At 40.5% G+C, this 16620-nt stretch overlaps 1 protein-coding gene across 3 annotated transcripts in view; it reads left to right on the top strand.

Annotated features, from left to right (window-relative positions):
* Positions 1-16620, top strand: part of LOC106572344 (protein kinase C and casein kinase substrate in neurons protein 1) — a 51747-nt gene that overhangs the window by 22716 nt on the left and 12411 nt on the right. The window contains exon 1 of one of the 3 annotated variants that reach the window (XM_014146388.2): positions 6352-7400. The exons of the other annotated variants lie outside the window; for them this stretch is intronic. The gene's annotated coding sequence lies outside the window, so the exon portion shown is untranslated. Of the gene's footprint in view, positions 1-6351; positions 7401-16620 lie in introns of those variants that run through there. 3 annotated transcript variants of the gene reach the window in all.

Genomic DNA, 16620 nt, shown 5'->3' with positions numbered 1-16620 from the left:
ACCGAGTCACTGGTGCTTCCTGCTTTAATTTTTGCTTGTAAGTAGGAATCAGGAGGATAGAGTTGTGGTCGGATTTACCAAATGGAGGGCGGAGAAGAGCTTTGTACGCGTCTCTGTGTGTGGAGTACAGGTGATCTAGAATATTTTTCCCTCTGGTTGCACATTTAACATGTTGATAGAAATTTGGTAGAACTGATTTCCTGCATGAAACTTTCTAGGCAAGTAGTGTGGCCTGCAATTTATCACAATATACTCTACTTCAGGCGAGCAAAATCTAGAGACTTCCATAGATTTCTTGCACCAGCTGTTGTTTACAAATATGCACAGACCCCCCCCCGTCTTATCGGAGTGTGCTGTTCTAGCTTACCGGTGCAGCGTATATCCCGCTAGCTGAATATCCATGTCGTCATTCAGTGAAACATAGGATATTACAGTTTTTGATGTCCCGTTGGTAGGATAGTCGTGGATAGTAGTAGGATAGGATAGTAGGATATTCGTGATCGTACCTCGTGTAATTTATTGTCCAATGATTGCTCGTTGGCGAGTAGTATTGACGGTAACGGCAGCTTTCCCAGTCACCTTCTCCGGGTCCTGACCAGGCATCCGGCTCTTTGTCCTCTGTACCTGCGTCGCTTCCTCTTGCAAATAACGGGATGTCGGTCCTGTGGGGTGTTTGGAGAATGTCTTGTGCATCGTTTTTGTTGTAGAAAAAATCTTCGTCTAATCCGAGGTGAGTGATCGCTGTCCTGATATCCAGAAGCTCTTACAAAATAAGTTACAAATAACGCAAAAAAAAATACATAATAGCACAATTGGTTGGGCGCCTGTAAAAGTGCTTCCATTTCTTCCGGGGTCATTTTATTATACCCAATATGGACAAAGCAAAAACAGGTTTAGACATTTTTGCTAATTTATAAACAATTAAAAACTGAAATATTACATTTACGTAAGTTCTGGGGAAGGGTACCAACACATTTCTGCAGCATTGCAGAACACAGTGGCTTCCATCATTCTTAAATTAAAGAAGTTTGGAACCACCAAGACTCTTCCTAGAGCTGGCTGCCTGGCGAAACTGAGCAATTGGGGGAGAAAGGCCTCGGTCAGGGAGGTGACCAAGAACCCGATGGTCAATTTGATAGAGCTCCAGAGTTCCTCTGTGGAGATGGGAGAACCTTCCAGAAGGACTACCATCTCTGCAGCACTCCACCAATCAACAGGATAACGACCCTAGCACACAGCCGAGACAACGCAGGAGTGGCTTCTGGACAAGTCTCTGAATGTCCTTGAGTGGCCCAGCCAGAGCCCGGACTTGAACCAGATCGAACATCTCTGGAGAGACCTGAAAAAAGCTGTACAGCAACATTCCCAACCAACCTGACAGAGCTTGAGAGGATCTGCAGAGAATAATGGGAGAAACTCCCCAAATACAGGTGTGCCAAGATTGTAGTGGCATACCCAAGAAGACTCAATGCTGCCCAAGGTGCTTTAACAAAGTACTGAGTAAAGGGTCTGAATAGTTTTTTTTAATACATTTGCAAACATTTCTAAAAAACAGTTTTTGCATTGTCATTATGTGGTATTGTGTGTAGATTGATGAGGAAAATGAAATACATTTTAGAATAAGGCTGTAATATAACAAATTGTGTAAAAAGTCATGGGGTCTGAATACTTTCCGAATGCACTTTCTTGGACCAACACAGGTTAGTTTTGAGAAAAGTCTGCTGACCTTGTTAGCTACCTAGGTATAGCTTAATAGCTAGTTCAATTTCTCTCACGATTATAAAGCCAACAAAATGTGAATAAAAACAGCATATTATTGACCTAGAAGGTTAGCTGTGTCTCTAGCTTATCCAGAGACAGTGATACATAGAGACACCATGTACTGTCTACAGTATCTATGGGAACAACTGCAATCATTTTGCAAGCGACATTATTGTAATGAATTTAAAAAAATGAACCTCATAAAATGTTAATGCCTTGTAATGCTCATCTCCTGTAGCCTAATTGTCATCTCCTTATTTTCATACTCTACCTAAATTACAAGGGTTGGATTTGCACTAAACAATTGTATTTCTCAGCACTTAAAAGGCATGTAAAACATCTGGTATATGGTTTGCCTCATATACATTGTCTACTGGTATCATTTTGAATTGAGAACATAGAGCTCAACATGTGTGAGTTTAGCTATTCTCTGCTTCAGATGACAGATGCCCATAAAGCCAGTAATGCTGTCATACTATAGGCCTACAGCTGCATTGGCGATGCATGCCATATAAGCTGCAAAATGGATTCACATCGTTGATATAATGAGAGAGTGTGACAATCAAATAAAACAGATTGGAGATCTTAGAACTAGACAAAAAGGAAATGTTGATTTGAGAACACAACACAGAAACACGGACCCATTACAGACAGAACCCCTTCCCCTCTTTATTGCAGGATTGTGATAGGTGATTAATCAACATTGACACTAGTTCATTTTGAATAATAGTATAAACACTTCACTTCAAAGAATCAACACTTCATCACTTCAAAATGTACAAATAAGCTAACTTGTATGTAAAGATTAAACATCTTAGTCTAAACAACAATAGATAATTGAGTAGTAACAAGTAGGCTATTATTACTAAAGCATAATTTCAGGTAAATAGAAAACTCCATACCAGCAGTGGCCAACCTTGCTCCACTGATCCCTAATCTACTGGGTGAGCAGACTTCTATTCCAGCTCAGCAATAGCACACTTGATTATCAACTCATTAGATTTGATTTGAGTTGAATCAGGTGTGTTATTGCTGGGCTGAAACAGAACCCTGCACACCCAGCAGACCTCCAGCAAGGTTGGCCTGCTCCAATTGTAATAGGTTTATACATTGTGAGTGATTAACTGTATTTTTGTATACAACATTTGCTAACATAGGTAGGCCTACACATATAACCCATGGCATTTAGGATATACCATTAGTCTCTTAGGACATTCATTGGGACCTCTCTCTTCATTTGCAAACAGGCTTTCACAGCTTTCCATATCTGAGGACAGAAAACATCACAAAGAAACTGGTTTCATTATACTCAAATTAGACAGCACTTAACATTATGTTGCTATTATCTCTCTGTGCTCAAAGTTTTCCCCTCTAGGGACTGGAACTGGAGAATCTTTTAAAAATGTCCTTCCAAAAAATGACCTCCCTTATCCAGTAGGCTACACTCTCCCTTTACTGACAGCTGGAGCTGCAATTTCACCCTCTTCCATGGCTATTATCTACAAATGCATTTGGAGACTGCATTTGTTATTTACATTGATTACATCAAGATACCTAACTAATAGGAAGTTAGCTAGCTGATGACATTTAATTCACTTAGCTAAACAGCGTGTAAAGTTAGTTAGTTAGCTAGCTAGCAGCTTAGATGAGTTAGCCTACAAAGTGGCCTACTGTAGCCAGCTAGCTAGCTATCTATCGTATAATACATAGTTTTTTATTGAAAAAATGTATTTACTCACTTGAATAGGTTCTCCCACTGCCTCTGTTTTTTGGGTTCTTACAAAAACGAAATAATGGACAATCTTCACAATATTTTTGGTTGTAGCAAAGCGCAGCCAGCAACCATATGGATCAAATCAAAATCAAAGCAAACTTTTTGTCACATGCGCCGAATACAACAAGTGTAGACCTTACCGTGAAATGCTTACTTACAAGCCCTTAACCAACAGTGCAGTTCAAGAAAGAGTTAAGAAAATATTTACCAAATAAACTAAAGTAAAAAATTCTAAAAAGTAACACAATAAAATAACAATAACGAGGCTATATAGTGTGGGGGTACAGGTTAGTCGAGGTCATTTGTACATGTGGTGAACTGACTATGCATAGATAATAAACAGAGAGAAGCAGCAGTGTAAAAAACAAATGGGGGGTTGTCAATAATAAATAATCCGGTGGCCATTTGGTTACTACCCTCTGTAGCACTTTACACCGTACCCAAACCGGCCTTGTGCGTGCGCCATCATGCGCAAATAGATTTTGTCCCCCCACACCAAACGCGATCACAACACGCAGGTTAAAATATCAAAACAAAACTCTGAACCAATTATATTAATTTGGGGACAGGTCGAAAAGCATAAAAAATGTATGGCAATTTAGCTAGCTAGCTTGCAGTTGATAGCTAATTTGTCCTATTTAGCTAGCTTGCCATTGCTAGCTAATTTGTCTTGGGATATAAACGTTGAGTTGTTGTTTTACCTGAAATGCACAAGGTCCTCTACTCCGACAATTAATCCACACATAAAACGGTCAACTGAATTGTTTCTAGTCATCTCTCCTCCTTCCAGGCTTTTTCTTCTTTGGACTTTATATGGCGATTGGCATCTAATACTATTACCATGACGACGACCGACCTCAGTTCGTCTTTCAATCACCCACGTGGGTATAACTAATGAGGAGATGGGAGAGGCAGGACTTGCAGCGCAATCTGCGTCACAAATAGAAGCAACTTCTATTTTAGCGCCTGGCAATGCAGACGCTCGTTGGCATGCGCGAGCAGCGTGGGTGCAATGATTGAATTACGTGTGGAAATGTATTTTGCAACGCGAGCGCACGCGACATGAGCAGTGTGATCAGCAGAGCAGTTACCATACCAGGCGGTGATGCAACTGGTCAGAATGCTCTTGATGATGCAGCTGTATAACTTTTTGAGGATCTGGGGACCCATGCCAAATCTTTTCAGTCTCCTGAGGGGGAAAAGGTGTCGTCGTGCCTTCACGACTGTCATGGTGTGTTTGGACCATGATAGTTCATTGGTGATGTGGACACCAAGGAACTTGAAACTCTCAACCCGCTCCACTACAGCCCCGTCGTTAATGGGGGCCTGTTTGGCCCGCCTTTTCCTGTAGTCCACGATCAGCTCCTTTGTCTTGCTCACATTGAATGGTGAATGGAAAATAAAGTGTCGCTAGAGCGATTTAGAACGTGTTGTGACGTTTGGCTTTAGCAGCATAATTAACTTTCAATAAATTTAAATCACAGACTGTCGCCCACACTTTATAATTTGAAAACTAGCACTTGAAACTAGCATAGGCAGCAACTACCCCGACAGGAAAACAGTAACGTTTACAGCACCCCTTTTATGGGCGTGTCAAGGGAGGGGTCTTGAAATGAAACATACAATCAAAATTGTGCCGCTGGTACCAGCAGACCATTCAAACAATTTTTTGCAATACAACATTCTCCAAACCTCAAAGGGAGGCGTGACAACAATGTGGTTTTGGAGGTATGGCAACACGAGACTACTGTAAGCAGCCATTGCATAGAACTGTACATGATTGAGAGACAGATATTTTTGACCCAAAATACATTTGTTGTCCAGTTTTCCCCTGAATCGTTTCAAGGAACATTTTCTGTTGTCTGGATATAGCAGTACAGGTACTGTATAGAGGAGAGGGAGGCTATGAACATCTTCTGTTGTCTGGGTATAGGAGTACAGGTATAGAGGAGAGGGAGGCTATGAACATCTTCTGTTGTCTGTGTGACAGGGGAGACGGTACATGGGGAGAGGGAGGCTATTTTTCAGATGCTGCTGCAGTCTCCCCATCTGGATGGCCATGTCAGCTCTGATTTGACTCTCACAATCCATGGCCCAGCGAGCAGAGCAGAGCACAGGGCCCACTGCAGAACACATTCCACTGAATAAATACAACAATACCCCCCTTCACATTCACCCTCTGCCCCTCCCTTTCTAACACTCTTTTCCAAACACCCATCCTCCCTCTACACACACCGCTGAATGCCTGATGTTTTTACCGATATAGCCTGCTCATTTTCACTGGAGTGCAGGTGCTGTGCTGTTATGGATATGAGGAGACCCTATAGGAGTTGATTGCAGAGTCACCTGACGACACTCATCCACCTAACCACCCCTTATGTTTTCGCCTGAATGTGGATAATGGCCAGCTTCCCACCCTCATCTCATCTCCACTGTGATGATGCAAGGCCCGTGCACACAGCGCTGTAGCTCTGTCAGTCTCCTAGCAACATTCAACAGCCTGTTTATTCCACCCTGCCGCTGTAACCGCAGCGCCCGCACGCCCGGAGATGAATCACGTCTCTATCCTGATCTATTTAGCTACCACTCTGACCCGGTGGCACTCTCTATTCCGCTCACCAACTGTTTTCTCACAACAGCTTCCATTGCTCTATGCACCTGCTCCACCAAGTCTCATCTCCCTACCTCCCTTCCTCGCTGTCTCTCTCTCACTCTCTCGCTCTCTCTCTCTCCTTCAGAAGCCTCACTCTCCCCCTCCCTATCACTTTCTCTCGCCAGTTCCTCCTCTTTCCTCCTCTCTCTCCTTGAGTGTCCTCCCTATCAGCTTCTCAGTTGAAGGTCTTCTCAGAGTGTATTTCTGTCCAACAGTAGCCATGACAGGTAGAGTGGATCATTCTAGAAAGAACATAACAGATACTGTAGTTGTATTGGGGTGCCAGACAACCACCAGTGTTCATGGAATTCATATTGTTTGGATGAGTGAGTTAAAGATGGATTCAGGCGTATTTGAGTAAGCTACCTGGTTTGGTAATCAGCCTCATTTCTAAAAAGTGTCAGAAAGGGGGATGGTAAGGTGTGAGAGAATGAAGTTAGAACCTGACTGAAATCTGATTACTGTAATAGGTTTACAAGTGTTTTGTGGTTCTCACTCACAAGGCTTTAGAAGAGCGACGAACAGCCCTTTGACGAAGGTATGAACATGGTCTCCCATGCTACACAATATACGAAGTCATAGATAATACATCATCATGTTTAACAATACCACTCCTTATTTCATTATTCCACACCAGTCGCCTCATCTAAGCATAAACCATCTGTATTCAGGCAGTAGGTTTGCATGCTGCTTTTTTGCATACACAATCACACACACTGAGCACAGCCTCAATATATCTCTCTCTCTCACACACACACACATTTGGGATGCCTTGCACGTTTAGCTAGCTAGCCTGTCAATACATAATCACATCCTGGTAGTTAGTGTAATCTCAGACTCCTTCATTGCATCCTTCTCTCTCTCACACTCTCTGCAATGCATTTATATTCTATTGCTCCTCCTATCTTCTCCTATCCTCTTCTTCACCCTCCCTCCCCTTCTAAGCCATTCAATTGGAACATTGCAGGATTATCTGTCCACCATTGAGAAACACTGGCTTGTTCACATTGGGTCTGGCTAAGACGGCCAAAAACAAAGAAATTCAACAGAGCCCACTGTTCTCCCTGCTAATGAATTCAAACAGAAGCCAAATCTGGACTACAAAATAAGACTTGAAGAGGGAGTAGCCTGTGTATGGTTCCCACAAGGGCTTGTGGATATACTTTTCTTTTTGATAGTGTCCTTCAATCTGTTTTCATGGGTGCAAATAGGGTAAGCGAAAATCATTAATATTGTTGCTCATTTCTGAGCCATAATGGCTTTGACCTTTGCCTTTATTTCCTTCTGGCTGTGCTGTTAGACAGATCCTAGTATGTTGATTGTACAGTGCAATATCCTGCAAGCTATGTCTTCAAGAGCGGTCGGTGATTCATTAATTGCCCAAGGATTGGATCAAAACTCTAATGGACCCAATTATATGACATTCGGATGTATGTCTCTTATCCAAGTCATTTAAATTTGCCTTCAGTTGGTCAAATCGTCTATCCTCTAGTTATTGAGGGAGAGACTGTGTACTGGTCGTGTTTTTTATATGGGCACCAAGTTTATATTAGAGATATGGTTTGATAAATTGTCAAGAAATCGTAGTAGCCTATTAGAACTGTTTGGATCATTTTTATAGGCATATTCTCCTCATTGAGCAAAAGATACTCAATCATTTTTTATGGTGGAAAAGGCTTGATACTAAGATCAGCTTACTGTATCAGTTTTAGGTACAGTAAGTGAAAATAACCTTTTGAGTCTTGTTCTGAAAAGGAGAAGTAGAATCTGTTTGGACTGGCACATTTAGTGGCCTTGAAACCACAAGCAACATGAAAATTATGTGCAATATATTGAAACTTTGATATAGCTATTTTCATGTTTAGATTTGACACCTGTCATACTGAACATCAATTGATGTTTCAATCAATTAGGCTATTCTCTGTCTTTCTCATCTCCTTCTTACCACGCATTGCAAAGGAAGACAATCTACTGGCGGATTGACCAAAATAACTAAGCAGCATGTCTCCCTACCCCCCAAATTAAATTAAATGAAATCAAATTGTATTTGTCACATGCGCCGAATACAACAGTGAAATGCTTACTTTTTTGTATTTTGTATTTTTTATGTAAGAGAATATTTGCTAAATAAACTGAAGTTTAAAAAAAGTAACACAATAAAATAACAATGAAGAGTCTATATACAGGGGGTACCGGTACCGATTCAATGTGCAGGGGTACACATCCCCTCAAGTGATGATCACTTTTGTTTGTGGCACATGCCACTTTACAACCCTGAGTACCGGAGGATGATGTATTCTCATTCTGTTGTGTGACCATCTGAGCCTGAGGACCTTTGTGTCCACATTATCCTTTAGTATCAACAAACATTGTGCCAGTAACCATGCATGAAAGGACTGTGACCTTCCGTGTAGCTTGTCTCACAAGATGATTTTGGAATGGTATGAGTTCTGTTTTTCCCTTGTTATTTCACAATAATGGTAATGCTGCTGAAGGTTAGGTGTGCTTAGTTAGCCTTTCAATGTCACAAGCGTGTTTACATGTAAATATACAGTATTAGCGTTGATAATGTAAAATGTTTTTTGTTTTTGCACAAAAATACAGTAAATAACTTAATGCAAAAGCTAAGGTTTTATACAGTTTATTCAAAGAGTATAAAGTTATGTTTAGGTGTGGTTGAGTGTTTATCCAATAGAATTCAATGTATGGAAATGCCTGCAAAATGGAGCATGTTTGACAATGACATTTCACATTCACATTCTTCACCCAAATGAATGAATGTTGAAAGCATAATCTAGCTTTATTCACATTTAGAAACTGCCTCACTATGGTTTTATAACTATATTATAGTAGTGTGCGGTATAGAGCCATGTGGGTTTCTTCATGAGCTCAGCTTTTAGAGTCTTGCAGGGGCTTAGCCGGCTCTGGAGGACAGCATGCCTCTTAGCCAGGGATCCAGAGGCTAATTGGAGGGCCAGACTGACAGACAGGTAGTTGGACCTATGATTTCACTGAAATGAGAAGCGCACCAATAATAATGGCCGGGTCCTAGCTTGTGGTTGAGGTTATCTAGAGAACCTGACCAGCGGGTCAAAGTGTGAAATGTCTTGGTTCCCCTGGCTGAAACATTGTCTGCAGCATATCAAACAGATTTAATGCCTTGCTGAGTCACGACTTCTGATGACCATGCCTGGTATAGATCTTATTGCTCATAAAACTACAAGGCAATAACTCTGTGACAGTAAACAGTAAACAGCGGAGGCAACCGGTCCGCTCTGGATCCCCGGGATCGTCCCTGTGGTTGGCGTCCTGCGGCTGGAGCCGAACGTGCCGAGGGGGGTACTGTCACATATGCTCTCTTTCTGGTGCTCTAGGTCATCATGCTCCCGCGCCTTAGCAGGGGTGACCGGTCCGCTTCTGTATTCACTCCCTGAACTTCCTTCCCGACTCTCAGAGTACATAGTTAAAAAACAAATCAAAATATATTTTATATTTGAGATTCTTCAAATAGCCACCCTTTGCCTCGATGACAGCTTTGCACACTCTTGGCATTCTCTCAACCAGCTTCACCTGGAATGCTTTTTCAACAGTCTTGAAGGAGTTCTCACATATGCTGAGCACTGGTTGGCTGCTTTTCCTTCAGTCTGCAGTCCAACTCATCCAAAACCATCTCAATTTGGTTGAGGTCGGGGGATTGTGGAGGCCAGGTCATCTGATGCAGCACTCCATCACTCTCCTTGGTAAAATAGCCCTTACACAGCCTGGAGGTATGTTGGGTCATTGTCCAGTTGAAAAGCAAATGATAGTCCCACTAAGCCCAATCCAGATGGGATGGCATATTGCTGCAGAATGCTGTGGTAGCCATGCTGGTTAAGTGTGCCTTCAATTCTAAATAAATCTGACAGCGTCACCAGCAAAGCACCATGACACCTTCTCCGTGTTTTACGGTGGGATATACACATGCGGAGATCATCCGTTCACCCACACCGTGTTTCACAAAGACATGGCAGTTGGAACTAAAACTTTCCAATTTGGACTCCAGACCAAAGGACAGATTTCCACCAGTCTAATGTCCATTGCTCATGTTTCTTGGCCCAAGCAAGTCTCTTCTTCTTATTCGTGTCCTTTAGTAATGGTGTCTTTGCAGCAATTCGTGCATGAAGGCCTGACTCACACAGTCTCCTCTGAACAGTTGATGTTGAGATGTGTCTGTTACTTGAACTCTGTGAAGAGTTCTAGAAAAGTTCAATATTGACTGACCTTTATGTCTTAAAGTAATGATGGACTGTCGTTTCTCCTTGCTTATTTGAGCTGTTCTTGCCATAATATGGACTTGGTCTTTTACCAAATTTGGCTATCTTCTGTATATCCCCCTACCTTGTCACAACACAACTGATTGGCTCAAACGCATCAAGAAGGAAAGAAATTCCACAAATGAACTTTTAAGAAGGCACACCTGTTAATTGAAATGCATTCCAGGTGACTAGCTCATGAGTAGTGTGCAAATATGTGTGTGCAAATATGTGCAAATATGTCATCAAGGCAAAGAGTGGCTATTTGAAGAATCTCAAATATAAAATATTAAAACTTTTTTGGTTACTATATGATTCCATATGTGTTATTTCATAGTTTTGATGTCTTCACTATTATTCTACAATGTAGAAAATAGTAAAAATAAAGAAAAATCCTCGAATGAGTAGGTGTTCTAAAACCTTTGACCAGTAGTGTAACTGCCTTGGGTTTACGCAAGACAGTGTGATGCGCAGTGACGATAACTGTTGTGTTTGTATTACTGCGGGGCTGATGCAGACATTGCTGTCCTGTAACTATGGTATAGCTGCCCTGCCTGTGCTGCTCGGCGCTCCTTCTAGTCACGATTCATCACACAGGGTACAAAATGTTCCAGGGTTCCGATTGAGATGAGTAGCCCATCATCAAGGCTTCGAGGTCATATACTGCAGAAATGTGTTTGAAGAAGTAAACACACTGTCTATTAGAGGTCGACCGACTATGATTTTTCAACACCGATACCGATTATTGGAGGACGATTAAAATCGCCCGATTTTTTTAAACGTTTATTTATTTGTAATAATGACAATTACAACAATACTGAATGAACACTTATTTTAACTTAATATAATACATCAATAAAATCAATTTAGCCTGAAATAAATAATGAAACATGTTCAATTTGGTTTAAATAATGCAAAAACAAAGTGTTAGAGAAGAAAGTAAAAGTGCAATATGTGCCATGTAAAAAAGCTAACGTTTAAGTTCCTTGCTCAGAACATGAGAACATATGAAAGCTGGTGGTTCCTTTTAACATGAGTCTTCAATATTCCCAGGTAAGATGTTTTAGGTTGTAGTTATTATAGGACTATTTCTCTCTATACGATTTGTATTTCATATACCTTTGACTATTGGATGTTCTTATAGGCACTTTAGTATTGCCAGTGTAACAGTATAGCTTCCGTCCCTCTCCTCGCTCCTACCTGGGCTTGAACCAGGAACACATCGACGAAAGCCACCCTCGATGCAGCGTTACCCATGTAGAGCAAGGGGAAACAACTACTCCAAGTCTCAGAGCAAGTCACGTTTGAAATGCTATTAGTGCGCACCCGGCTAACTAGCTAGCCATTTCACATCGGTTACACCAGCCTCATCTTGGGAGTTGATAGGCTTGAAGTCATAAACAGCGCAATGCATTGCGAAGGGCTGCTGGCAAAACGCACAAAAGTGCTGTTTTGAATGAATGCTTACGAGCCTGCTGCTGCCTACCACCGCTCAGTCAGACTGCTCTATCAAATCATAGACTTAATTATAACATAATAACACACAGAAACACGAGCCTTAGGTCATTAATATGGTCGAATCCGGAAACTATCATCTCGAAAACAAAACGTTATTTCTGTTACATTGCACAACCTTCAGTGTTATGTCATAATTACGTAAAATTCTGGCAAATTAGTTCGCAACGAGCCAGGCGGCCCAAACTGTTGCATATACCCTGACTGCGTGCAATGAACGCAAAATGACACAATTTCACCTGGTTAATATTGCCTGCTAACCTGGATTTCTTTTAGCTAAATATGCAGGTTTAAAAATATATACTTCTGTGTATTGATTTTAAGAAAGGCATTGATGTTTATGGTTAGGTACAGTCGTGCAACGATTGTGCTTTTTTCGCAAATGCGCTTTTGTTAAATCATCCCCCGTTTGGCGAAGTCAGCTGTCTTTGTTAGGAAGAAATAGTCTTCTAAGTTCGCAACGAGCCAGGCGGCCCAAACTGCTGCATATACCCTGACTCTGTTTGCAAGAGAAGTGACACATTTTCCCTAGTTAAAAGAAATTCATGTTAGCAGGCAATATTAACTAAATATGCAGGTTTAAAAATATATACTTGTGTATTGATTTTAAGAAAGGCATTGATGTTTATGGTTGGAGCAACGTGTACCTAAGCGATTATATGCAACGCAGGACAGGCTAGATAAACTAGTAATATCATCAACCATGTGTAGTTAACTAGTGACTATGATTGATTGATTGTTTTTTATAAGATAAGTTTAATGCTAGCTAGCAACTTACCTTGGCTTCTTACTGCATTCGCGTAACCTCGTGGAGTGCAATGTAAAGCAGGTGTTTAGAGCGTTGGACTAGTTAACCGTAAGGTTGCAAGATTGAATCCCTGAGCTGACAAGGTAAAAATCTGTCTTTCTGCCCCTGAACAAGGCAGTTAACCCACCGTTCCTAGGCCGTCATTGAAAATAAGAATGTGTTCTTAACTGACTTGCCTAGTTAAATAAAGGTCTTAAAAAAATAAATGCTAAAAAAATGTTTTAAATCGGCCAAATCGGCGTCCAAAAATACCGATTTCCGATTGTTATGAAAACTTGAAATCGGTCCTAATTAATCGGCCATTCTGCTTAATCGGTCGACCTCTACTGTCTATCTATATTGCCTCTCTATTGCATACTATATCAAGTAGCCTATAGACAAGTGTTTCCCAACTCCACTCCTCGAGTACCCCGAACAGCACACATTTTTATTGTAGCCCTGGACAAGTACACCTGATTCAACTTGTCAACTAATCACCAAGTCCTGTTAAGTTGAATCAAGTGAGTTTATCCAGGGCTACAACAAAAATGTGTACTGTTGGGGGTACTTGAGGAGCGGAGTTAGGAACCACTGCTATAGAATCCCAGGCACAACCACACAAACCACACAATTTCTGTCTTAATGTAGACTGTTCATGATTATGGTGGCCTTGTAACAGATTAAGGCTGAAAATGTGTAGCTGTTATCTATCATGTGCATACAACTTGGCTTCTGAGTTCCACCAATCCTCATCTGAAGGTGTTAAAGACACTAATATGTCAAGTTGGCTCAAACTGATCACAACACTCACCTTATGTTGGTCCCTCTAAGGATTTACTGAACATGGTCAGTGTGTAAGTTAGTTCACCTGGTGATTCCCTGTGACACAGATGCTAGATGGCAAAGACAGCCTAAGACCGAACAGACATGCCACCTTTACTTCTGTCCTCTTAGGGAGCATTACCAGAGAAAAATATAATGTCTAAATGGCTTACTAACTTAGCGTCTTCCTCTACGATCAACCCAAATCCGAGATTGTATTGTTCCATTGTTTATGTTTTGTCATTTATGTTTTTGTAAATAAACCAAAGCTTGTTATGTAGCTTGTTCTGTTTCAAACCAAGTATTGGGGCTGTTGTTGGGCTGGCACACATGCTCAGGATTCTGTCTTTAAGACATGTCCTTCCTTGTTTAGGGAACATTTAACGTTGTTGTATGTAGTGTATCCCTCCATGTGCTTGATATTTTGCACTGGGTAGTTGTGGAGACTTCTAGGCCTGAAGGAGGTGCCACTAATAAATAGTTCATTGAGACAGGAAAGGAGAGCAAAATAGATTAGGTTTCAATTAGAGCTCAATACAAGAATAGCGCCAACCAGTCTGTGCTATTTTATTATTCGCAGGGAAACATCGACCAGCCGTCAAAGGAATAGATACTAATCGTCTATTCATCTCAAATCTTGGAGGAAAGCCAGGAAGCACTATATTTTTTAGAAAGTGGAAAGGTTTACAAAGTAATTGGCAGTTGAATCACATTGTTAGAGGGCACCTACAGTTGTATAAACTTACACTAGATGTTAATGTGAAATAAATGTCTTTTTTGGTCTCTTTTACCTTCTGATATCTGGGCTGTATAACTTCTTGTAGACTTTTCAGAGAACGGATATACAGTGTGTGCATCAGGGTTTCCATTAGTCGGCAATAGCCGGCTTTTGGGCGATTAAAAAAATGAAAAGGCGATAAATAAAACTGTTGCTGGCCAAAATGACCTGGAGGGAAAAAAAGCCAAAAAAATGCTTTAACTTCCATTGCTATATCACACCGAGGATTGGGGATTACTGAGGGGGAGATTGTTGGAAAGATTTTTCAAATAGCTTACTGTGAGGAACTATAGTTTTAATGTTATAATTTGTAATTGATGTAAAACAAATGTATATATACATTTCCCTACATTTCTGCACAGCAGGCCAGGACCTCGTATGTGTGCTCAGGTGGGTGTACTCCTGCAACATCATCAGGAAGGAGAAAACAGACACATTCTCATTGCTCACATGGAGCACTCCAAACAAAAGACAAATGAAAAAAAGTCAAATCTAATAAATTATGGTTATGAAATAAACCAAAACTTGTTTCTCACACGTCTACCAGATTGCGAACTCTGCAAACAATGTTTACACTCTGAGAATGGTAAATTACTGTAATTAAAACATGTATTAACATAAATGTATGTAACCAAATGACAGGGATTAATAGTACATTTACTACTGGTGTAACAGCTGTCTGAAGGAGTAGACCAAGGCGCAGCGTGTTGAGTGCTCATATTTAATTGTAATCGAGACACTTTGAACAAAACAAGAAAATGACAGCCAAACCGTTCTGTCAGGTATAACAAAACACTAAACAGAAATTAACCACCCACAAAACCCAAAGGAAAACAGGCTGCGTAAGTATGGCTCCCAATCAGCAACAACGATATACAGCTGTCCCTGATTGAGAGCCATACCCGGCCGAAACAAAGAAATACCAAACATAGAAAAAGGACATAGAATGCCCACCCCAACTCACGCCCTGACCAACCAAAATAGAGACATAAAAGGATCTCTAAGGTCAGGCCGTGACAACTGGTGACATACAGTACCAGTCAAAAGTTGACACGCCTACTCATTCAAGGGTTTTTCTTTATTTTTACTATTTTCTACATTGTACAATAATAGTGAAGACATCAAAACTATGAAATAACATACAGTTGAAGTCGGAAGTTTACATACACCTTAGCCAAATACATTTAAACTCAGTTTTCACAATTCCTGACATTTAATTCTAGTAAAAATTCTCTGTTTTAGGTCAGTTAGGATCACAACTTTATTTTAAGAATGTGAAATGTCAGAATAATAGTAGAGAGAATGATTTATTTCAGCTTTTATTTCTTTCAGCACATTCCCAGTGGGTCAGAAGTTTACATACACTCAATTAGTATTTGGTAGCATTGCCTTTATATTGTTTAATTTGGGTCAAACATTTCAGGTAGCCTTCCACAAGCTTCCCACAATAAGTTGGGTGAATTTTGGCCCATTCCTCCTGACAGAGCTGGTGTAACTGAGTCAGGGTTGTAGACCTCCTTGCTCGCACACGCTTTTTCAGTTCTGCCCACAAATTTTCTATAGGATTGAGACTACCACAGAGTGTGCAAATCTGTCATCAAGACAAAGGGTGGCTATTTAAAGAATCTCAAATATAAAATATATTTTGATTTGTTTAACACTTTTTTGGTTATTACATGATTCCATATGTGTTATTTCATAGTTTTGATGTCTTTATTGTTATTCTACAATGTAGAAAATAGTCAAAATAAAGTAAAACCCTTGAATGGGTAGGTGTGTCGAAACTTTTGACTGGTACTGTATGTAATGGGGAATTTATAAAACATGTTTATCAAAGGGCAAACAATTCACAATGAAACAATGAATGTGCAAGAATTGGCAAGAGACAGTTGAGCCATTCTGGAGAGAGACTCGCCTGTATCTTTGCCACACCCCCCTCCCTTCTTGTCTCAACATTTGAAATTATACTCAAGACACATTATCTTCAGACATATTTTAGATACTTTTCACTGACAGCCACAGCTAAATAATCAACTTGGCCTATTGCCCAATTTTGGGTTTTTCCTAATAGGCATAGGCCTACGAGCTTGTGATTTGAAACAATCCACAGCCCAAAATAAATCATAATAAGCTAATGATGATTCTTCTGTTGCTAGGTCTTCCTTTCTGGTGAAGTATTTTAAATTATTTCTTTATTTTAGTATAGACAGGAGTAATTATATTCTTTTGTCAAATGTA

This window comes from Salmo salar, chromosome ssa15 (genome assembly GCF_905237065.1).
Source record: "Salmo salar chromosome ssa15, Ssal_v3.1, whole genome shotgun sequence".
Classification (NCBI taxonomy): Eukaryota; Metazoa; Chordata; class Actinopteri; order Salmoniformes; family Salmonidae; genus Salmo; species Salmo salar.
The sequence above is the reverse complement of the archived record's forward strand: the minus strand, read 5'-3'. Positions and strand labels throughout refer to the sequence as shown.